The 25,635-nt window shown below is 42.9% G+C and overlaps 1 long non-coding RNA gene across 2 annotated transcripts; it reads left to right on the forward strand.

The window, feature by feature from the left end:
• The first annotated feature begins 656 nt into the window (after positions 1-656).
• LOC112545837 (uncharacterized) lies at positions 657-16,614 on the forward strand. Of its 2 annotated transcripts, XR_012905812.2 has the most exons (4): positions 657-833; positions 3,063-3,240; positions 7,782-7,868; positions 15,691-16,614. It is a non-coding gene; the product is annotated as an uncharacterized LOC112545837 (long non-coding RNA). The 2 variants fall into 2 exon arrangements; XR_003089390.3 differs by lacking the exon at positions 7,782-7,868 and having other exon boundaries at positions 664-833.
• Positions 16,615-25,635: the final 9,021 nt, after the last annotated feature.

The raw sequence follows: 25,635 nt of genomic DNA on the forward strand, positions 1-25,635 counted from the left end.
TGCTTATCTGTTCTATTCATTCCCTCTGGAGCACCTGGCATTGGCCACTCTTGGAAAACAGGATACTGGGCTAGACGGACCTTTGTTCTGACTTACGATAGCTATTCTTATGTTATGTTATTAATACCATAACAATCAGGAGAAGTATCATTGATACCTATAGGTATCTTCACAGAGTGAAACTAGCTGTTACAGAATCACTCTTTAAACAGCAGACAAAGCTCCAATGGCTAGAAGTTGAAGCTAGACTCACTCAAAGTGCAAGCAAGGTGCCTGTTTTTAACAGCGAGGAAAGAAATTGCCAAAGAACATGTCAGATTCATCATCAGATGAAGTCTTTAAATCAAGACAGGAAATGTTTCTAAAAGATCTGCTTCAGTTTGGCCACAAATTATTGAGCCTGGTGCAGGACTTCCCGAGTGAATTCTGTTCAAGGGCATTCTGTTGGGAGAGCAGGGTGGGGAGGGGGCAGCAGCCGTGCGTACCAGGACATGGCTTGCTTTTCTTCCCGTTTCCCTGACGATAAGGGAGTGAGGGGAAAGTACTTGGATTCCGTGCATGCCTCTCATTCCTGGCTGGTGAAGGGATGGGGCAGAGGAGTAATTCATGGAATCCAAGTACTTTTCCCTCGCTCCCTTATCGTCAGGGGAACAGGAAGAAAAGCAATCCACATCTCGATACGCACAGCTGCTGCCCCGCCCCCCTGCTCTCCCAAAACAGTGTCCTTGATTCTATTGCTTTTGTTATGTAGGAAATAGAATCTTAAACATGTAGGGCTGGAAGGGACATGGAAGAGTCATCTAGATCAACACCCTGAGCTGAGGCAGGACCAGGTAAACCAAGACTACCCCTTATAAATGTCTGTCTCATCAGGTCTTAAAACCTGCAGTGGTAGGGGTTCCACAATCTTCCTTGGAAGCCTATTCCAAAATTTAACTATCCTTATAGTTACAAATTCCTACCTATTATCTAACCTAAATCTCCCTTGCTGTGGATTAAGCAGATCACTTCCTGTCTTACCTTCTGTGAATAGAGAGAACAAATGATCACCATCCTCTTTATAACAGCCCTTCATATTTTTGAAGACTGGCATGAGGTTTCCCGCTCAGTCCCACTTTCTCAAGACTGCACATGCCCAGGGATTTTTAATTTTTCTTCATAGATCAGATTTCCCAGCCCTTTTATCCTTTTTGTGGCTCTCCTCTGGACGCTCTCCAGTTTGTCCCCATCTTTCCTAAAATGTGGCACCCAGAATTGGACACAGTTCCCCAGATGAGGCCTCACCACTGCTGAGAGCTGTATGGCAGTTACCTCCTGTGTCTCATTGAAAGGAGCTGGCTTTCAACACCCCACTATTGAAAGTGTTCCAGTGCCCCAGTCAGTCCTTCAGCAGAAGGCAACCCAGGTCTAAGATATACTTCCCCCAGCCCCAATCTCTCACCTGGTTGGGGAAAGTAGCAGCAGTGCCGAAGCAAGGGTAAAAATAGGACAATAAGTCCGCTATGAAAAGTGGTACTGACAAATATGACTTTTCACATTGTCACCGTTACTTCTCTTGTGCTGCCAGTGTGATGCTGCAATCAGAGCTGGGCACTCCATTCTGCCTTCATAGCTAGCTGACAGTATTTTGCGGACATAAACTACCACAGACACAAAGAAGGGGGGTACATTCATTCATCAACAACTCTGATCTATGGAGTTAAACTGGTGTACAACTAGTGTATGTAAACGAACAATTAGATTCATAGTGTCTATCTCTGGGAGACTTGGAGGAGCATAATGACCCTTTCAAAGAAAGGGCATTTGCTACCCTCTACTAGCTGGTTCTGCGGGGCACAAGATCTCTCCACTCCAATTTTGCATTATTCATTAGCATAGGTAAGTATTAAGCTTTTGGGGGTCAAAGCCTTAACTGGTATAAACTGGACAAGTCATTGGGCCAGATTCTCAGCTGATATAAATTGGCATAACTCCACTGAATTCAATGGGGCTGGACCTATTTACTCGAGTTAAGGATCTGGCCTGTGAATTTTGTCATGTTCCCCAAACAAAAGGACTGGTAACGTGCCACTTTCTTCACAAACATCAGTGCTCCCATGTAGGGTCTAGTGCCAGGTAGCCCTTTTGCCTTTAAACATATTGTCTATTCTTTATGCTGTAAGAAGTACATCATTTATAGTAGCCTATTACAATGAAATAATTGTATCCAATGATTGGTAGACATCTGAGATTGCTTTGACTCTAGCCACAGTATTCTATAGTAAAGGATTCAGAACTACTCTAGTGTAAAACAGTGATACTATAATGGTACAACTACTATACTATTGTATTATACTGTGGTATGTTTGAGGATTTTAGCTGCAAACACACCTAGTTATGTGGCTGCCATACTTTAAATGATATCAATGAACAGAATTTTAATGTATCTGATTGAAGTTAACAATGTGGCCCTTATTGTACAAAATGCCAAGGATCAAAGTCTCTGGTAGTGTCAGGTTTGTAACCGGCAGTGATTTGGGCTCCTGTTGCAGAATACTCAGAGGCTTCTTTTGCAGAAGAGTTCTTGTGCAAAAACTCTTCCAAAAGAGAGTGTCTACACTGGCATGTGCCTTTGCGCAAGAAATGTGCTTTTGTGCAAGAGCATCCATGCCAGTGTAGACACTCTCTTGCGCGAGAAAGCTCTGATGGCCATTTTAACCATAGGGCTTGCTTACGCAAGAAATTCATGTTGCCTGTCTACACTGGCTTCTTGCGCAAGATCAGTTGCGCAAGAGGGCTTGTTCCTGAGCGGGAGCATCATAGTTCTTGCGCAAGAAGCACTGATTTCATACATTAGAACGTCAGTGTTCTTGCGCAAGAACTCGCAGCCACTGTAGACAGGCAGCAAGTTTTGGCGCAAAAGAAGCCGCTTTTGCGCAAGATCGCATCAATGTAGACACAGCCAAATACATTTTAATAAGGTATGAGCAACGAGATAAAAATCAAACATTAAAGTCAACTCAGCCTCTTGTCTTGTTGGTAATTTTCCCAACCAGTATAAATGAGTCAATTTCCTGTGCCAGTTTCTTTCACAGATGGGGACATTGTCTGGTAACAGCTCCGTGCCAAATTATTGGGACTTGACTGACAGATTGTTTGAATGAAAATACGCACTAACCACAAATGCCAAGTTTGCTTAGCCCATCTGTATGGCTCGAGAGAAACTTCTTCATCTATTTCTCCTGTTACCTCCAGCTAAAGGTACTGACATTTTTTAATTGCTCAAAATAAGGGCCTTAGGGAATTACAAATATTCTGATCCAATCAACAACACCTCCGGGAAAAAATGTTCAATTGATTACATATAACTTTGTACGCTAGAAGCCAGATCTAGAGTCCACTAAAGTCAAAGGAGGTCTTTCCATTAACATAAATGGGCTGGGGATCAGACCTTAGGCAAAGTTTTAAACTATTAGGCAGTATCACTTTTTAAAAAACTGCTGCATCCCATTCACATACTTACCATGGTTAGCAATTGATATTCCTGCCATAGAATGACTTGTGGACTGTTAGTTATAATGATACATTAAAGGGTATTTAATAATTTTTTTCTAAACCTAAATATTTTAAGCTATGGACTGAAATGCATTTCCTGTGAGTTATAACTGACTTATCCTGCTTAATGAAGCAGGTGTTTGTCTGGGCTTTACCAGGTGTTAAATCAGCCAGGAGAAAGTAAATTTAATTTCTAAAGGGTTTTTAGCTGCCTTACCTCCTCCTTTAATACAGGAGAGAAAACACTGTAAGTCTAGTGGGATCTTATTTATTCTCTCCATGCTATATTTTTTCCCAAGGATATTTTTGCAGCACAAAATTCCGTTGTTTAAATAGTATAAAACGTGTGCATTATTAAATTGATCAACTGTTGATACTTTTTTTAAGTAGACAGATGTATTGAGGGAGTTCGATTGGTCAAGGTGACTTGCTTTTTCCAAGTGAGAAATGTTTAAATTGATAAAATAACCGGTGAAAAGGGGAAAACTTTTGTATAACATACAAAGTAATATAAATAACTAGAAGATTTACCTGGGGTTGCGTGGGCTCTTAATTCAATTCACTTTTTTAAATAAAATGAAAATGTCCATGCTTCATTTGAATCATTGTTCTGCTGTGATCCTGGGGTTGAGGGGTTCAGTATGCAGGCAGCCCTGGGGAGAAAGGACTACCACAGACCTTTCTCACTGCAGCAGCTTGGGGCCAGGTGAGAAGCGTTTCTTCATGGCTGCTGCAGCTCCAGCGGGCACAGCTGGGGAAGGGATGCATATCTCCTATCTGGGGCAGGTCCAGGTTCAGCTGCCTCCTGTGCTCCCTAGAGGGAGGAATACAGAAAACTGCACTTTCCTCTCACTCCCTCATGAAGGGGAACATGAAGCGATGTTCTTGTATAAATCAGCCCCCTCTGCCATCCCTAAAGAGTGCCTGGGTAGTGGGAGGCTCAGGGCTGAGGCAGTCCCAGATGGGGGAGGCGAACCTCCAGCCAGTGCCTTTCACCTGCCTGGTCATTCCGTGCCTCGTGGTTTTCTGAGAAGCAATCCCATTCCAGGCACATCCCATAACCCTGGCACAACCAACCCTTTACCTTCATTTAAGTTATGCTAAAGGAAGATGTACACCAAATTTAGTGATCCTAGCTCTCACCATGTAGGGGGAGTTCTTTTTATGCATCCCCATACGAATTGGGGAGGAGGTTCTATCCCACACACAATCAAACCCTGACCTTTCTTTAAGTTATGATAAGGGGAAGCTGCATACCAAGTTTAGGAGGTTTCTAGAAGAAACGGATGGACAGACAGACTTGGTTTACAATTTAGGACAGTCACAAGAACTCAGACAGCTGTTGTGTGTTTATGAAAAGACTATAAACACAAACAATTTCATAAATGTTAGCACTAACAATCACGCACACAAAACATGCATATGGAAGTACATATGTTTCAGTTCCCTTAATAAGGGATAATATTTGCTTATTGACAAATATCTACTTCCTTTTCTTCTTCTTCTTCTCTAGAGTAGGCATTTGTGATACCTGTTTGTATCTTTCACTCTAGACTTCTATGATACTGAGTCAGATTATGGTTACCTTGCTCATGGTGAAAAGAACCTTACACAATAAGTTGCTCCACAAAAAATCAGTGGAACTACTTACAGAATAAGGTATTCAATGTCAGTAAAGCTATCACAATATTCCCCTAGCTTTCTTAATGTTAATCTTCTTTAAGTTGATTAGAGCTGGATAATAAATTTCATTGAAGAAGGTTTGGCCAAATCATGACAAAATTGCCATTGAAGTAATAAATCTGAGTGCAGATGACAGGTGTGGCCTTTTCAAGATGGTGATAGAAACAGAAAATGCAGCATGAGAGCAGGTGTTAGCTCACTTGTAAATGGATTTAAGTAGTGAAATAAAGATGATGAAAATGAATTTATTACTGGGAAGACAATCAGCACATCTAACTTTGCATACAAGGAGATACCCAAAGTTCTCAGTTAAGAGCATAGGAATTGCCCAAATAGTGGTTCATCTATTCCGATGTCCCATCTGCAATGAAGGCCTGTACTAGATGTTGCAGAAGAAGGTGGAAGAAATTCAACAGAAGGAAGTTATAGGATTAGCTGCCCCAGGAAGTGTTTCAACACTAATAGTTAGTGTTTGGGGCTAATGTCATGAAACATTTAGGTTTACATCCCTTCCAGAATTCTTATTTTTTAAAATTCAGTATTATAACTCTATTTCTGGAACCAACACAGTTACAGTTATTAGAGAGACAAGGTTTTCACTGGACCAACTTCAGAGTGTGTGTGTGTGTGCGAGTGAGTGAGAGAAAGAATGGCTTTTGAACTTTGTGTAAACTGATTTAGACTAGCTCAGCAGAAGGCAAATGGAATTCCAGTTTAAATCACATTTCAGGCAACAGACTTTATGGAAACTAGTATTATCTAATACTAGCAATTGTATAGCTTAGTAGTTTGAGCATTAGCCTGTTAAACCCAGGGTTGTGAGTTCAATCCTTGAAAGGACCATTTAGGGATATGGGGCAAATCTGCCAGGGCTGGTACTTGGTCCTACCCTAAGGATAGGGGACTGGATTCAATGACCTATCAGGGTCTCTTCCAGCTCTATGAGATGGTATATCTCCAGCTATATAAAATATGCATAATCTATTTACAAATGGCCATACTGAGTGCATGATCTGTTTTGAAGCTTTACAGCATTTTTAGGGTTTCATTTCTGTTCTGTTCTCACTGGCTGTGTCTAGACTGGCCAGTTTTTCCAGAAAATCAGCCGCTTTTCCGGAAAAACTTGCCAGCTGTCTACACAGGCTGCTTGAATGTCCACAAAAGCACTGACTTCCTACTGTAAGAAATCAGTGCTTTTTGCGGACATATTATGCTGCTCCCATTCGGGCAAAAGTCCCTTTTGCGCAAAACTTTTTTGTGCAAAAGGGCCAGTGTAGACAGCTGAGATTTGTTTTCTGCAAAAAAGCCCCGATCACGAAAATGGCGATCGGGGCTTTTTTGCGGAAAAGCGCGTCTAGATTGGCACGGACGCTTTTCTGCAAAAAGTGCTTTTGCGGAAAAGTGTCCGTGCCAATCTAGACGCTCTGTTCCGAAAATGCTTTTAATGGAAAACTTTTCCGTTAAAAGCATTTCCGGAAAATCATGCCAGTCTAGACGTAGCCACTTTGTTAATCTCCAGCATGCCAGTGATGACACACATAGCTCATCTTCCTCCTAGCATCCAAAGGTATGGATTGCTCCAGTCTGCCTCCTTGATCATCTATTTGCTGTAATAAAATTGCTGGTTCTGTGGATGATTCTGATTGTGAAGACCAAATAAGAGATGTATTGTCCAGGAGGTAAACCAGTGGAGAGAGAGCTTTTTAGAGATCAGCTTCTTAGCGAGCTCTCTGTTGTAGTGTACTGAGGACTGTGTTAGAATTTCAAGCGAGGGTGGTTTCCTGGTCCAGCTTGCAGGCTAGTGGCTCTCTAGTGAAGCATGTGATCTTGCAGTAGATAGTCTGGTAAAAAAGAAGCCTAGAACAAGGTGGGAATAAGTTATGCTATCTGCCTTAGGCCATGTCTCCTCTTACCAGAGGATTCATGCTCTGGCAATAGATCTTCCAGGGTTTGATTTAGCAGGTCTAGTAAAGAACCACTAAACTGAATGCTGAGGGCACCCCCACCAGTGATGGTACTCCTTGCAAGGAGTAGGGGAAGCCAATAGGAGCGTTTCTCCAAACAACTTCCTGCTGTGGAGACAGCATCAAGCTCGGTTTGAGGTATGTTGACTCCAGCTACATTATTTATATAGCTGGAGATTTGTAGTTTAAGCTGACCTTCCCTAGACCTGGCCTTAGGGAACTGCCAGACAGCTTTGTCTCTCTCTCTCTGTTTTTTGATGATGTGTGTTAATGTTCCAGATTGTAAGCATAAAAGAGGATTACATTGCAATCTTCCAGTAAGACTGTTAGAAATTTTTATCTGTATGCACACAGAGAATTCAGATAAACACAACATCTACCACTAAAAGTAAAAGTCCAGTATAGGCCAGGGTGATAGAAACTAGCAACTATCAGGTCTTGGTTACTCAGGGCCTACACTTCTCACTACCAGTAAACATGTAATGGTCATTTTAATTTCTAGCAGCTTGTAGATGGCTGCCAAAGGAAAATGGCTTCAGACTGCCCTGTGGGTGCATTGGAAATCCTAAGGTAAAAAGAATTTTAACTTTTGAATCATAGAAAAACTCTTACTTGGATGAGCAAGAGGAACCTCCCTACAGCAGCCTGCCTCCTTGCAGCCCAGGGGCGTTCCCTCCTTGAGGCAGGGTAAGCAGCGTTTGCTACTTTGTCCTCATACAAGGATTCCACTGTGGAAGGGGAGTTTTAGATCTCAGTGGGCGCACTACTAGTAGAGACAGATGAGGAGACATGCTGAACCACAGAATCGCCCAACCACCCTGGCCACTCCTCCTCCCATGCCCGTGCTTGGGCAGCTGTGTGCAGGCCCAGCCAAAGAGTTTGCGGGGCCCAAGGCAGCATGCTGTGGTTGGCTGAGCCACATGGCTGAGCGGCTCCCAGACAGGGCTGCGAGTGAGCAGCCAGGTGGGCAGGGTGGGAGCTGGGCAGCATGGGGCCCTGAATGCGTGGGGTCCAAGGCAACTGCCTTGCTCACCTTGCCCAAAGGCCAGGTCTGGCTGTGAGTCTGCTAGCAGAGGAAATGTGTGGGCACCTGGTACTGCTGTAACTTCTTACTCAAGTCTGTTTCTGATGCCAGGACCCTCTAGCTGGCCTTGTGCCAACTCTTAATGACATATTCCTCCCCCCGAAAGGACGTAGCACTGTGGCTAAAACCTGCAACTCACCCTCTGTGTGATTGCAATCACATGCTAAATGCATTATTACTAAGGTATATGAGTAGAACATTGCCCTTTCAGATAAAGACGCCTGCCGTTGCCATAGCTCTATCTGTTCAGCCACAGCAGGGGTAGGTAGCCCATGGCTCAGGAGCCAAATATGGCTCAGTAGGGCACCAAATATGGCTCTTTTGCCATATTTGGATGCCTTGTGTACCGGAGCTGGAGCTGGGCCACAGTATGGCTTTTCCTAGGGCCAGTGTCGCTGTGCAGCCCCAGGAACAGCCACACCACAACCCTAGCCCCATGGCCCCACCCTGGGAGCAGCTGGGCAGCCACCATGTGGCCCTGGCACCAGCTTCAACTCTTCCCCAGGACCAGAGCTGCAGCCAGGCCAGGTCACATGATGGCTGCCTGACTGCTCCCAAAACCGGGGCCAAGACTGCCGTGCAGCTGCTCCTGCGGTAGCCTGGCCAACAAGGCCCCAATTGGGGCCCAGCCCCCATCTAGCCACAGTATCCTTCCGCTGTCCCCATCCTGGGGTAGGTCCCATGATCCAGCTCCTATCTGGCTGCAGGAAGGGCTGGAAGGCTCCCCCTCCCCCAATTCTGCAGCATGGGTAGGAGAGGAGGCCATGATCTGGCTGGCCCCTCATCCAGCCACTGCTGCCGGGGTGCAGCAGTCCAGCCCTGGTCAGGTAAGGTAATCTGGCCCCACAGCCCCTCTCCCACCCACAGCACCTGCTTCCTGCACCTCCCACACACTCCAAACCCCTACCTTGAGCTCCTCATACCCCACCAACCCTGACTCCTGCACTCCCACATCCCCAGCCTCCTGCTATAACATAATCCTACCCTAATCTTGTGCCCTGAGCCCATCATACATCCAAACCCTGACTCCTGCTCCCCCACAAACCCCCAGTCCCCTGCCGTAAGATTGACAGAGGACAGCATAAGGCTGGATTTGACCAGTTATGATGTAAACGTCAAAGAAATGTGCAAAAAAATGCAGCAGCAGCAGTCTCATTAAATAAAGTCTATGAGTACACTGTTTCATTTATACCAGGGGTTCCCAAACTTTTTGACATGGAAACCAGTAAATCCATTCACAAACTTTTGGAGGACTGGTAATGTTCATTTGTATATTTGCATATTCATTAATCAAATGATGAATATTCAAATAAGTTGTTTCTGGTCCTCCCAAAACCCCCAGTGCCAGCTTTAGCAAAGCTTTTGATATGGTGACCCACAATATTCTTGCCAGCAAGTTAAGGAATATGGATTGGATAAATGGACTGTAAGACAGACAGAAAGCTGGTTAGACCAGGGTTTCCCAAACTTTTTACTTTAGTTGGAACCCTTTTTTTTCAGTACTGCTTTTTGCAGCCCAAAAATATAAACACATAAAAAACAAACTGAGAAAATACCAGACATATAACATGTCTGGTATTTTCTCATTAGGTAAGTTGTATTATTATCAGATGTATCTGTTTGTAGTTTTGAACTGCCTGGCTGGTAAATGTGCTCAGGCTGCATGAGTGTGTCTACCAGCCAGACAGTTCACCCCAGAATCCCCTGGCACCTGCATCTTCCCTTAGCCCTGCACCCTCCTGGTGCCTCCCCCTTCCCTTACTGCCCCTGCCCTCTTTGCCCTCTTTTTCCCTAATACCCACCCCCTCACCACTCTCTGCCCCATTCCCCTCCTGCCCCTCTGTGCCCTCACACATGACTTGCTCCATCCTGGCCTTCCTCATGCCCACCCCTTCTTTCAAGCCTTCTCCCAGAACCTCCTCCACCAGCCCCCAATGCCCTTCCCCTCTTCTCTCCTCTCCTCTCCTGTCCTCTCCCAGCATCACCCTGTCCCCCTCCCACTGACACCTCCCCTTCCTGCCCTTTCCCTCATTGTCTGCACTTGGCCCCCTGCCATTTGTCTCTCTCTCCTGCACCCTGTCCCTTGGTGCCTTCCCCTCCCCCCGCCCAAGCCCAAGCCCACCTCCGCCTCGCCGCCCAAACCCGTTCCCTACCTTCTGCCTTCCACATTGCGGGGCCAGAGGCCGCGCTCAGGCCCCGGAGGCTGAACCCAGAGCCAGCGTGGCCCCGCCACGTGCCTCAGAAGAGTTTTAAAATCCCGGGCCGTGACATCACGTCACGCCCAGGCGTCCTCCCCGCCCACGTGCAACGCCGCACATGGGCAGCAGCAGGCGGTGAGGAGGAGCCACGCATGGTGGGGACGCTCTGGGGATGGGGTGGGAGGACGCGCGGGGGGGGCAGCGTGGTGGCCTGGGCCCGCTCCAGGCAGAGCCAGGGGAGAGACCCCAGAGCCGGGGGAGAGACACGTATTGATGGAGCAGGGCCCCCGGCTCTGTAACTCGCCGGCACTTCCGGGTTCAGGGGCGCGGGGCCCGAATCAGCCTAAGGCCGGCCCTGCTGGCAGCCACCAGGCATGCTGAGGCCCGGTATTTTTTTCCCGCGGCCTGGTAACAGGCCGCAGCCCATAGTTTGGGAAATGCTGATTTATATTATTTTTAGTCATGTCACTTTCCAATAATATTATATATTTTTAGTCATGCAAATGAGCATTCTTATATGGCTCTTTGTTGACCACGTGTTCTGAATTTTGATGTAGTTTGTCTCTTTGGTTTGAAAAGCTTGCTGACCACTGAGCTACAGTAAAGTATTTGGGTCGCTATCATGTGACAGTGAAGTACTTGAATATGTAATCAGTAGGGTTGGCCATGAATTTTTCTATTCGGTGTGTTTCAGAAAAATCCTGGTTCATCAAAACCCAAATATTTCATGGAAGAAGATTAGTTTTGATAAACTTCTGATGAGCTAATCTGTCCCCAAAACACTAGGAGGTTTGGATGTGAACGTCAGGACTCAGGTCCATCTTTATTATGTCAAGTGCTCAGAAGTTCACTGGCATCAAAATGAATTAGCAATGTGGGGCTAAACAGGCAAACAAAACGTTTGGGAGCCATCACACAGGAGATTTAGCATTATGAGTTTATATGGTATGGCATTGCTAATAGAGGTGGTTGTTTTGGAGAATCACTGTTCAGTTTTAGAATGAAAAATAGAAATTTTGAAATGTCCTATGGAAGTGAAAATCAGAAAAGGTATTGACAGTCTCTCCTCCAAAGCTGCTGCTTGACCTTGCAAAAAGAAGAGCAGCAGTGGAGATCTCCAGCCATTCCCCGAGTGATGATAAAAACTCCAAGGTCTATTTAGCCTCTGTCACATTTGCATCTACCAGGTATATAGAGCTTTCAAAAAATGGAATGACATTCATCTTCTCTATGGGGTCTCTAAAATATTAACTACAAGTCTGAGAGTCATGGAGTGGGAAAAGAATGGAAATAAAAAGGCTGCCTCCTTCCATAACAATATATATTACCTAGCACTTTGCTGCACGGGTCAGGAAATAGAACAGTCAAATAAAATTCTGCCCATGCAAAGGAGAGAGCTAACATTTATACCTTTTGAAGGTCAGGCTTCCCCCAGTGATCCAGACTCACAGACATTTAAAATGTGTGTGCGTGTCTGTGTGTCTGTGTGTGAGATATTTGAATATCTCACAATATAATACATTCCCCATGATTTCTAGCAAGTATTTGGCTGCAGGTTGTGTATAGAGAGTAGGTACCACAGAAAGCTTCATACTGGCAAATTAATTCACATCTTCATTTTCATTTTTTAATTTCTCCTGAACCACACTTTCTCTTGGTCTGTCAGAAACCAGTCCCACAGTATTCCACATAATCATCTACCAAAGTGGTTTTTCCATGTCATCATCTGACAAAGTGGTTTTTACCCACAAAAGCATATGCCCAAACAAATCCCTTAGTTTTTAAGGTGCCACAGACTCCTTGTTGTTTATGCAGAGATGTAGTTACATTCACTATGACTAACACAGCAACCCCTCTGAGACTTATTTAAAATATTGTAATTTTATTATTGTACATGGTAGCATGGGGCACTTTATCTGCAGAATGTTGTGGTACTTTCTTATATGTGTGCCTTACATCATTATTGTTAGAGGTCCCAGAGGGGTAGCTGTGATAGCCTATAACTTTAAAAACAATGAGTGGTCCTGTAGCACCTTAAAGATTAACAAAGGTTTAGGATCATGAGCTTTCATGGGTAAAACTCCTTTCATAAGATGAAGTAGAGTGGAAACCTGTTTTCTGTTATTTCCACTCCAACTCATCTGATGAAGTGGATTTTACCCATGAATGCTCATGATCCTATACCTTTGTTAATCTCTAAGGTGCCACAGAACTACTCATTATCATTATCATGGGTATTTTATATAACATAATTCCCTCAAAATCCTGACCAAGACCAAGTGGTGCACAACCAGCCCCTCCTTCTTGGGCATTGGTTGCCCTCTGAAATCAGGCTCAGAAAGACCTCAGGGTTGTACATAACCAAAGTTTGTCCCACCATCAATGCCCAACTATATACAGTCTTTACGGGGGCGGGGGGGAGGGTTCCCCCTCTTTCAGTCCTCAGAAGGCCTCCAAGCTCCCTCTGTGATTGACATCTCCCTCACTGCCTGGCCCCAGTTCTGGCTTCTTCACAACCTAGATAGCCCTTGGCATCAGGTATTTTTCCTGGCTCCAATCTGTTCCCCTTGATCGGAGCTAACAGGACAAGGGCTATTTAGGTCCTCTTGCACCAATACCTGCTACACAAGCCTAACCAGCATAGACCTACACCACTCTCTTTCATAATGGAAGCTGGACAAATTCACACTAAAAACAAGGCACACATTTAAATGAGAGTAATCAATCCTAGGAACAACATACCCTCCATCACTGATTTTTTTTAAACCCAGATCAGATATTTTTCTAACAGCTATGCTTTAGTTCAAACAAGAGTTAATTTAGGGAAGTCATAGGGCTTCAGATGATCAGACTACATGATCACAGTGGTTCCTTCTGGCTTTAGCAATTTCTGAATCTATATTAACAATTTTCACTTCATTGTCTACCCCCAAATTATGGTTGTTTTAAAAAATAATAATTATTAAATAAGTGTTGGCCTTTAGATATTGTGATGACAAAGACAGTATAAACCAGGGGTGGCCAATAATTTTTGAAGGGGGTGCCAGTCCAAGATTTTGGTTAATGGAGGGGGTGTTGGGTCTGGGATGAAGGTTGAGTCCAAGAAAAAGCTTGTGGTAGGAGACTGGGGTGCAGGGTCTGAGAGGGAGTTTGGATGGAGGAGGGGGACTGTGATCTGGGATTCTGGGGCAGGGGCTTAGGGTGCAGGAGAGGGCAAGGGTGCAGGAGAGGATTCTGGCCAGAAGGAGGTGTCTAAGAGAGGGTATAGAGTCTGGGAGGGAGTTATGACCTGGAGGAGAAGGGTGGAGATGCTTTGGGTGATGACCTGTGGCAGGAGGAGGTGGTGGCCTGGGGCAGGGAGTTAGGGGGAAAGAAGGGGCTGGGGTGCCAGAAAGATGCTCTTGCTGGGAGGAGCTTACCTAGTGGCTTCAGGCCAATAGGAGCTGAGAGATTTTGCTGGGGGTTAGTGGCAGTGTGTGAAGCCTCCTACTCCCCCTGGCACTTGGAGCAGAGAGAACCATAGGGAACAGCCAGCTACTTAAAGCAGGATGGGACTGCTCTAAAGTGGCTAGCTGCTGTGTGTGCCTGGGAGTCTTGGTGAGTCAACCTAGGGGTCAGAACCCGTCCACGGGCCTTGTTTTGCCTGCCCCATTATAAATGATTAGACAGATGAATTGCTCAGTACATGGCACGATCGGGTGCCAAAATTACTACTAATTAAGTAATGTTGACTGCAGGTTGTCCAAAACCTCCACAAACTTTAGATGGTTTTCTTCTTATTCTAAGTCTGTTTTTCTGCATCTCTTGCCTCTGCCTTTCAGTTCCTTATGTGTCCCACTTTACCCCAAGCACATGCAATCGTATCCTACAGGTGAGAAAACTGAAAACTGACTCTTTGAGTTTCTTCAGGTTCCAAAGGCCTAACAAAATCAATGCACTGTAATAGAGAGGTCCAAAAGATTCTACAAACTTCCCAAGCCCTTTCCTGCAACGTCCCACAAAAAAACATCTCTTGAAAATTGCCTTCACCATATGCTTGCTTAAGGATATTCTAATTAAAAAATCTTAACTGGGGTATATACTTCATTCTTTTCAACGAGACACACATGTGAAACCAAAAGGGTAATGACTGAACACCACGTATTAGTATTCTTATCTAACTCCAGCTCTTACAGAACTAAAACTAAGAAAGCATAAACAGAGATGTGGGTCATGAAATATGACTTTGCTACTGGAAACATAATCTAATAATAGTTCTGCCAAAGTCACAAAAGCCTGCTGATAAGGAGGCACAAATACTCAGGGACAGCAGGCTTTCTATCAAATAGTGTCTATACCTTTCAGCAGGAAAGAAATGAAGAGCTAATCTTGAAATCAATAAATAACATCAATGCCAATTCGTTTGCCTTGTCTGACAGACATTAATTCAAGAGAGTTCCTAAAGAAATTAATTCAGCCAGTAAGGTTACAAGAAGAAACTCAAACTAGATTAGGAATCTATTTGCTGCATTAAAGTAGCAGATAGTCTAAATTGTAAAGAATAGACGGTATCATGACTGAACCCAAAGGGAATCAAGGAATTTTGTCTTATCATACCTGTCTGTCGACTAGGTTCTTGAACAAGGCCTGTCTTCATTTTTGTCCTGTATAGTACCGAGCACATCCTCTGTGTTTAAGAAATAATAGATAATGACAGTATTCCTGAAATATATGTCAGGTGTTCGGTACCAGCATTTTATAAACACCAGCAAAAAGCTCTCACTGAAAATGGGCAGAATATGACTGATCGTTCCCAGCCTACAGCAGTGCTCTTAGTGCAGTTATATTCATCCTGCAATAACTTTTTCACACTCATTCCACATTGTATATACCATAACCTTTCACAAAGAGTAGAATCCTCTAGAACAGCATTTTTCAAACCTGGATCATGGGGCCTGCCAGGGTAAGCTGCTGGCAAGCCTGCACTGCTTTATTTCCTTAACGTGTCTGTAGCCATGGAGCCTTGAAACTCCCATTGGCTGCAAAGAGCAAACCACAGCCAAGGAGAGCTGCACTTGGGGCATCTTGGTGGTGGGGGAGCTTGTGGTCCTGACTGACGGAGTCAGGGGGCCCACTGATTTCTATCATGGGGCCTAGAATTTCTCTTAGTAGACCTGGGTGGCAACTTAATGTTCATGCCTGGGTTATAATACAAAACATTTCCAATATTTTCTTTCTTGATTTTTAGGTGAGGTTTCTTCTGATGACACATGGTGGCTCACCAGTCCTGAAGAATGGGATCATCTTTTATCCAGCCAACAGGAACAATTAAAGCATCTGAAGAACAAGTTTCCCCACAGTGCCCTGCCAATTTACTTTAACTCTGCTTTAAAGGGACCCTTTTAGGTTGAAAGGATAGTTAAATCTCTGTGTTGGCTTTTTGATTGAAATGATCAACAAGGGGGCAAGTGATTGTCAATTAAGAAGATGGCTTTTATGTCTGTCAGTATTTATACTGTGCCCATCTACTGATTTCCACACAGACAATTTAAACTTCTCAAACAGGGACAGCTTTTGGTCATTACTAACTTAGTCTGGATTCAATTCAGTCAGCTAACAGGAAATGTATGACCGTTTATCTCTAGAGGCATTTTACCTTCTTCCGAATGAAGTATATTTAAAATAAACTCACGCAGATTTACAAGTACAGAGCATTTTGGAATTTCCCATGCTGTAAGTGCATTACTAAGTGTACCATATGAAGACATGAATAATATAATTGCGAAACGTGTAAATGATCACTCTGCATCCTTGCAACGCAAGATCAGGCCTGCAGAAACAGCAAGCAACTGCTGATAAGGAGCAGCTACTAAGGGCTGACAAGGCTTTCTTCACATGTTATCTGTACCTTTAATCAGGAATGCAATGAAGAACCAATCTAGAAATCAATAAATAGATAAAGCCAATGCTAAAACTATCACCCAGTTCTACTATCAGTAATTCAAGCCACTTCTAAAAATGAATGCTGGATATTAAAAACCAGAAAGTAAACAGAGGGGAAGGAGATAAGTATAAATGAATGAAAGGGTAACGTGCTCAGTGACTTTCTTTTAATTTGCCAGTGGAACAAATACTTCGCTTCAAACCTTTAATTAAATATATTTCATTCCTTTGTCTTAGTCATGTCAGAGTTTTTTAATAAATATAGCTACAGTTGTGATCATTATTAAAGTTCTTTGCTGGAAATTAGTACCGTTTACCAACAGGTCACCAATCATCCTTATATTTGACAATACATAAACAATTTTTTAATCAGATCCATGAAAATAATGAAATAATGAATAAACCAGAACGGATGATAATCTACTTAGAAGAAACATTAGAGTGACTTCCATTTATACTACAACTGTAAAGAATTTTTTAAAAATAAAAAGCTAACATTGTTTTTTTGGTTATACTGGGTCAAATTCTGCATGATATATATCCTGTACAATCCCATGTGACTGGAGTCTGAACTTAAGTATAAATCCAGAATAAATCTTTTGAATTCAGTAGAGTTACTCCAAATAACTGACAAAAGAATCTGAACAATCAGTTCAGTATGAGTGGCTAAAACCAGCCCTATTCATCCCTGTAGAAACTCCACCAGTCAACCAAATATGAATATATCCCATTGTGTCACAACTTCAGCTGCAGAACAATTAGTGATAGGAAAACCAATCAAGTTAAAATAATATCTGACAAAAGCATTCAACCAAAACAGAAACTGAACTGATTCCAAGCCTTTTTGAGGTTCAAAAGTTTGATTTATTTCACTACCTTTCTACTTCCCAGTGCTTAGAAGTAGCTCAACCAGAACACTGGCAGGCTACGTCTACACTGGCATGATTTTCCAGAAATGCTTTTAACGGAAAAGATTTCCGTTAAAAGCATTTTCGGAAAAGCGCGTCTAGATTGGCAGGACGCTTTTCCAGAAAAGCACTTTTTCCGGAAAAGCGTCCATGGCCAATCTAGACGCGCTTTTCCACAAAAAAGCCTCGATCGTCATTTTCGCGATCGGGGCTTTGTTGCGGAAAACACTACTGTGCTGTCTACACTGGCCCTTTTCCGGAACACTTTTCCGGAAAAAGACTTTTGCCTGAACGGGAGCAGCATAGTTTTTCCGGAAAAGCACTGATGATTTTACATTAGATCGTCAGTGCTTTTCCGGAAATTCAAGCGGCCAGTGTAGACAGCTGGCAAGTTTTTCCGGAAAAGCGGCTGATTTTCCGGAATAACTTGCCAGTGTAGACACAGCCTCCAAGTACTAATGGCATTATTGTTCTTCTACCCCATGTTTATATTAGGGGTACACCTACATAGCAACAATAACTCACGTTATTTTGAAATAACTCTGTCTGCATCTATCCAGCGGGGGGTTATTTTAAAATAATTTCAAAATACTGTCAAACTGGAGGATTTCTTACTCCGACTCCTGTAACCCTCATTGTATGAGAAGTAAGGGAAGTTGGAGGAAGAGTGCTCTATTTCGAAATAAGTGATAATAATAGTTTTAATGTGAAGCACACAACTCAATTTTTTGTTGAGATATCACTTATACATAGATATCTCAAGCTGAGAATTTTTCAGATTTCAGTTTGGTTTTCATTCAGGAGTAGGCATGAGCAAAGCATGCCCTGAGGCCCATCAGCCAGGCCTTCGGGGGAAGATCGAATTAAGATAAGCAACTCCACCTTTGTTAATTATGTAGCTGAAGTCAATGTACCTTAATTTGAGTTTCCATGGTGTCTCCACAGCAGGAGATTGACAGGAGTAAATGCTCCTGTTGGCTTCCTTTACTCCCCATGAGGAGCAGGAGTACCAGCATCAACGGGGGCACCATCTGAGTTCAATTTAGCAGGTCTTTACTAGACCTACTAAATCAAGCTCCTGAAGGTCAATCACGGCAGCATCAATCTTCCCTGTAGTGAAGACAGGGCCTCAAATGAGCATGTATTAGAAGTGTAAAGTTAAATGTGAATGTTCCTTCAGAAGGCATTTGATAAAATCCAAAATGATGAGATAATATATATTCTTAAAGAATAAAATAGTGATTCCAAGATCTACAATTAATAAAAAGCCTATATTGGTGATAGAAAGCAACAAGCCAAACAAACAATGAACTGAGTATTACAGCATCAAGAAAGGTATAGGCCAAGGTTGCACTGTCTCTCTATAGTTATTCAACATACACCTAGAAGATATAATGAGGAAAAGCTTAGAAAACACTAATCAAAGCATGTCTATAGCATATCTAGCAACAACAAAAGATAGGCCAGTGACCTACTTTGCATCACTTAACTAGGAAGAACTTATGAACATTCTTTCTACTATGAACAATGCCAGAACAAAATATGGAATGATGATAAACATTTGGAAGATAAAAAGCATAATAATAAGTAAACAAAAACTACTGACCTGTCAAAAGTTAAAACTACCTCATCCTCATTAGATTGCTGATGTGCTATGTGTGGGGACCCCTCCTGTACAGGTGTGAAAGCTGAACACTTAAAAATGGAACAGGTGACTCAGAATGTTCAAGTTTTGCTGTTATAGAAGAATGTTTAAAATGAGCTGGATAATCAAAACTGTGAATGATGAGGTGATATGAAGAAAGTATTTGTAAAAAGCACAATTCCTTAAGATTCTGCATAAGAGAATAGCATCTTTCTGTGTTTGCTGACTTGATTCCTACATGTAGACTATCAGGCAAGAAAACAGGCAAACCAGGAAGGGAAAGCAAGAGAACAAAGAGAGTGGAAGTTTTACACCTCTTTCGTTAGTGTGAATGGTGGTAGGTGGCAATCAATAGTCTTCGTGTCCGAGATGCCACTTGAAGAAGTCCAATCAACGGAAACAGCACTCTTCACATGAATAATAATTATATTGTGTGAGTAATTTGCAGAATTAAGTCTTCAATTATTTCAGGTACTTAGTCTGGCAAATACATGCAAAACTTTAAGCAATGTGATCAATTGTTTTGATGGACAGGAATGTACATAAGCACATGCATAAGTGCAGTTTTGAATAAGGACCTTAATGTAGCAGCCTTGAACTTGAAAGCCTGAGATGAAATTTGAGTTAGGACATTAGACAAAATTCATAGAAGCAGGAAAATTCAGTGGCATACTAATTTTTGTAACCTGGTTATCTTGCATATGGTCATCTAGCAAGTCATTAACCCAGTGAGAACTTAGATCCTCACATTATCACCCATTTCCCATTAACAGCAGAGGGAGAACAATAATTCAGTCTAATTACACATGCAAAAGGCAGTAATTAATAGTACAAATGAGCTATTAAATGATTCCGAAATTCTAAAATGGAAAAATGACCTTTTCTCTTTTTATCTGGCAGTGATAAATTTCCTGCTGATCTGGGAGAGAAACAAAAAGCAACATAATTTGATACAGATCTTCCTTAGATTCAGACAGGCTCAGTGCCAACCTAATTAAAAATATGGTAGAAACACTTTATTTCATGATGTACCTTGGCATGTAATTTTTATACAACCAGTTCTAAGGGTCACCTTTCTTCAGCTACTGAACTGTGAAACCTTTCCTAATACAGCTAGCATAAAAATAAAAATGAAGTTTGAATACGTAATATCAATAGATGGTTTTACATTGTGATAGAGGATTACCTTCTGTAGTTCAAACTATATATTATTCATTAATTCATTTAACAAATAATTACATTACAGAGTTCTGCATTTCCACTTCTGGCTTCACTTTACAGAATGCTACAAGTTTATTCATACTTGCATGTAATATTGTGCCTCCCTGCTGAGAACCAGAATATACAGCCCATAATACCTAGTGTTTCTTATATGGTAATATCTGTCCTTTCTCTTATTGTTACATTAATTTTAGTGCCATGATAGAGATTTTTAATTCTGAATTTCTCCTCTGTCAGGAAAATAACTACATTTTTTATTTGTAAATGAGTTTTAGAATTAATTTCTGACTTTGCATGATAGCAGAGAGGTAATATTACTTTTTACATCATATTTATGTGTGGGGGCAGATCCTCAGTTGGCTTAGAGCAGCAAAGCACTACTGAAGTCAGTGCAGCTAAACTTATTTATCCCAGCTGTGGGACTGGCCTCCAAATTCTCCTGATTAATAAATAAAGTAAAATAATAAGGGCAATGAGTTTGAAGAGCAATTTACATTTGCCTTTTCATACGTGTTCACAACCATAATGCGAGTGCTTTTCTTCCTGGAGACTGAACATAGTGGTTCATTATCTTTATTGTGATAGCTGCAGATGTTATCTCTTGAATAGTTGTTTTTCTTTTAATCTTCCTGAGGAAGATGCTAACCTTGAACACCTCTGAACTGTCTGATAGTTGGGTAATGAATCATACAACTTTTCACTTTTCCAATACTATTAATTAAGGCATTATTATTAATTAGTATTAGTATTATTATTAATTAAGGTATTTACAACTATGAGCTGTGCCTCATATTCAGCCCCTTGAACTAGATGAAAGAGCATTATAGTCCTCATATTGAAGATAAAGAAATGGAGACAGTGCTTAGGGCCCTGATTCAGGAGTTCATTCTTACTGAGCATGTGCTTAACTTTAGGCACATGCTTAAATTTTACTGAAGTCAAAGGGACAGATCCCCCACTGGCATAATTTGTCACAGCACCACACTGGAGCTGAGGGTCTGCCACATACTGCCTTGCTATGCTACCTTTGAAGTCAATAGGACTTAAGCATAAAGATAAATACATGTGCAAATGTTTTTCCTCATTGGCTATGGAGTCAAGTGTGTGCTTAAATTCCTTGGTGACTGGCCCATGGCCACAGACAGAGGCAAGGACAGAGCTGATAATAAAATCATCATGTGAGCCAGAAGCTTAGCGGGATGCAACTCTCTGCTCTCTCTTGAGAGCAGGAAAGCCGGCTTCATTTCTGTGAATTAAAATGTCGCTTACCCATGGTTCCACATACCATATTTTATTGCTTCAGATGGAATTTATGGTCAGATTGGGTAAGTAGTAACAGATTGTTCCTGGGACTGTTCTTGTGAAAGGGCATCAAACTTCACACACAGAGAACTAGGAACAGGGTGGATGGTGGCAAAGGGCTTTATCCAAGAGACCAGCACCTCTCTCACAGGGAGCAGGGGCTCTGTCCAAAGACAATGTTTTGCTCCAGATTCTCCACCTGGAAACTCTGAACCCTGCATGGATGGATTCTTTGCGACTGGACTGGATTAGATCAAGCTGAACCAGTGGCAGCACAGAGCTGACTACATAGTGACAGCCAGCCTCCTTGGTGACAGTGACACTCCATCAGATGGTGGCAGTACAAAGTTCACTTCAAAGACAGCCCCTACCAGGCTAGCAGTGGCTGAGTTGATGTCACGTAACTGGACCAGAAAGCTGCACAACAGAGCAGGTCTTAGTGGTGCAGACTTCTCCAGACGGGACCAGACAGATGGAGGAAAGCTACCCCTTTCACCTCTCCTAGTACTACTGAATGTAATTGGACCAGCTGGTGTGGATCCAGGTGGGTAGGAATTGCTTTGTGACAGTCATACTCCTGAGCCACCAGTTGAATTTTGCTCGTTTTGTTATATAGATACAAACACACACAGCGAGAGAGGGTTTTTTTGTTTGTTTGTTTTTTGTTTTAGTGTCTGGTTTTCCTTTTTCCCTAAACAAAAGGTATTTATGGTTCCATTTGCCAAAAACTCCTGGGTGTTTGTGCAACCACCTTCAAATGTGACCAAGAAGGATATATTTTAATTTCCTAAAGCCAGAAATAATATAGCCCTGTATAGGTGCTTGAGCCATAGTTTTATCTATTCTAGAAAAAGGACCCAGAGATATATTTAACCCAGCCCTTGTTGCAGTCATTTGCAATGGGCAGAGGTGGCATTAGAATTCAGGAGATCCTGATTCAGCATTCTGTGCTCAGACCACTTTTCTATCTATACCCATCTCCCTAGTTGATCTTGACTTTCTTCTTTCCTCCTTCTTTCTCTGTGGGTGGTAGGAAGGAAGGAAGAAAAGTTATTCAGTGCATTCCTATTCAGTAGCTTTCATGCTCAAAGAATTTCAAAGCACTTGAGAGGTACTGCAAATATAGTTCAGCCATTTTAAAGATAACAAGTGGGGGTAGATATTAAGAGAGAGAACTGGAGGGAGAGAGAGAGAGAGAGAGAGATTGCAGAGATCTGAAATGGAAACTAAAGATGCTGAACGATGCAAGAAGACAGTTCTATATGGCAAGATTAAAGAAAATGTCAATGGATAGAGTCTGAAGCCAATATTAGCATGGCAGAGGAAACAAGGAGTGGAGCTGAGTGATTCAGAGAGTTTAAAAATCAATTTAATTGATTGTATCTTGAACTGGGTAAAGTTATCAGAGTTTGAGGCGACACGGTTGTGCTTTTGTATTCTTGAGAGAGTAGAGCACAGCTTCACATACCTGCTGACTTCTGGGGAGTGGCTATTTTAGAACAGAATCACAAAAGGCTTAATCTCGATGGCAGGTAATGAAGGCACAGGTAAGGACTGTGAGAGCGGCGGGGTCAAGCCAGGACTGTACACATAGGCCCATCCCTTCCTCAGCTCTGTGCCTAATGGGCCCCACAAAGGGAGTCAGTATTTGTGCTAGTGGAATATGCCCCACAGTTTGTTTCCCCAAGATAGATTTTGTTGAATTAAACACTGGCATTAAACAAAGTGACTGATGAGCCATATGGCTTCTCCATGTGCTCCATCACACGTTAAAACCAGACAGCTCTTTTTTCCCCGCAGTGCCAGAATTATAGCTTTCTGCTCCAGTGTACTGCACCTGAGAAATAACTACTGCGACTGAGGGCACTGTAAATTGTGCAGCATCAGTCCTAATCTCCTCTGCAGCAAGAAATTCCTGAACAGAGATTTGCCACCAGAATAAGCGTCAGAAGCTTGTAGGAAAAACACTAGTGGAAAGGAAAGGAAAGGAAAGGAAAGGAAAGGAAAGGAAAGGAAAGGAAAGGAAAGGAAAGGAAAGGAAAGGAAAGGAAAGGAAAGGAAAGGAAAGGAAAGGAAAGGAAAGCTCTCACAAGTCTGAAGCTTAGTTAAATTTAATAGAGGAATCTGGCACCCAGACTAAGGTTGTCTCATGCTGAGTAATGGCATGGATTTACATGAGACTATTCATTGACTAGGTAGCTACACTATGAAACTGCAGCAAAAATCTAGCCTGGGATGTAATTACCGGCAGCTCTTAGACTTTACTTTTCAACACACTCTTAGAATTGCTTGCTCTGTGGGAAGGCATGAAGGCCCATTGTTCCATAGGGAGCACTAGATGACAATGTGCTTCAGAAAGGCGCAATGCCATCATAGTTGCCTTGCTTATTTCACCCACTTGCACAGACTGTGATTCTGGGTTGCCTTGGAGCAGGCCAAGCAAAGCTTATGAAGGCTTCTTCCTCTCTCCGTTTCTACCCAATGCAGCTGGGTGAGGGAACAACAATTTGCTTGCACATGAAGGAACGGGCAAGTTTTACTGAGAGGTGTGAGTTGCTCTGTCTAAAATTTTTTTGACTGAAACATTTTCCCACTGAAAAATGTAGTTGCATCCAAATTGCAATTCTCTGCAGAAATTGTCAAATTTGACTTTTAAAAAAATTCAATGGAAAAAATTAAGAATTTTCTTTTAGTTTAATTTCCATTTAAATTGTAATTGGCTTTTAGTTTCTCACATTTCTCGCATTCCATATGAAAAAAGGGAAGAAAAATGTAAAAAGAGAAATGGGGAGGGGGGGGAGGAGCCTGAAAATCCAAAACTGACAATAATCTAAGAATGGTTAAAAGTTTCCATCTCTGCTGGAAAATGCTGATATCTTTTCCATGAGCTTGATTCTGTGGCACCTTGCTCCAAGAGTCATCCTTTTGGTTTCAGTTGCTTAGAAAGTAGCATTCCTCTCTGGCCATAAGAACAGAGCAGAATGGCAGAGATGCAGATGACATGCCCTGATGTCACATGCACACACAGATCTGTGAACCAGATCACTGCTGGCTGGTGTAATTTTATGCCTGTGACTCTCCCCTCATTCTTCTAATTGCAAACCACTGAAAGGACACAGCACTTTCTCCTAAACTGCTGAGTTGTACTTTGCCTGCTAAGTGTGATTACAAATTCAGGCTTTAGATCAATTATTTTTTGCAATGCAGCTGTCAGGTTGGACATGTACAGCACAGTATGTTTTAGATTAGCAGATGTCCCTCAGCAAAGGCTGGAAAAAGAAGATAGATTACAAAATGTGGAATGATTTGCTGCTGTATGTTCAGGGCTGGATTGTGACTTCAAACACAGCCTTGAGGATGGGGTGTGCATAACCTCCACCAACACATGCAAGCTCCAAGAGGGGTTATGACCCCGAGACACCATCCTGAGTCACAATACACCCCTTGCTATCCCTTGCTCATGGGAGCCAGAATTTACTGCTGACCCAGACTAGCAGTAAATCACCACCCACCCTACACTGGGAGGAAGGTGAAGGCAGGTTTTGCAGGCCTCTGAGGGCCTCTAGGCATGGTGGGGGAGGGCCTGACTCCACGCTCTTGGAAGGGGCAGGGGCGAGGGCAGCTAGCTCTCCACGCCATCCAGATCATGGCGCCTTCCTCCCCCCAGCTGTCAGAGCCTCCTGGAGCACGTCGTGAGGCACGGTGCTCTGGTGGTGATTTAAAGGGCCCGAGGCTCCAGCTGCTGCCACTGTCATAGTAGCAGGAGCCAGGAGTCCTGGGCCACTTTGCATCACCAGGCCCCAGGGCAACTGCCTCCTTTGCCTCTCCCTGTTGACTTTTCCCTGCCCCCACCCCTCCACCCTAGGGAGGAGCCCCACTGACACTGATATGCCTGGACGCAAGATCTAGGAATTCTTACTCCTTTCTTAGACATATTGTCTGAGTCACAGTCATTCACTCGATAATTCAGACTTCTCTTGAATACACTTGCACTTCAATTATTCTTAAAAGAATCTAACTGAGTGGAGAATCCTCACAGCCACTGAGGGGAGGCTACTGCCTGGCCCTATTACACATGTACAAAGGGAGGGTGGAGGAAAATCAGAAGGTACAAGCAGCTTCCCCAGCCACTTACATGGCCTATATAAAGGCCCAGGCAGAATTCTCGGTCAAG

The sequence above is a fragment of the Pelodiscus sinensis genome, chromosome 8, assembly GCF_052426305.1.
Source record: "Pelodiscus sinensis isolate ZL-2025 chromosome 8, ASM5242630v1, whole genome shotgun sequence".
Lineage (NCBI taxonomy): Eukaryota > Metazoa > Chordata > Testudines > Trionychidae > Pelodiscus > Pelodiscus sinensis.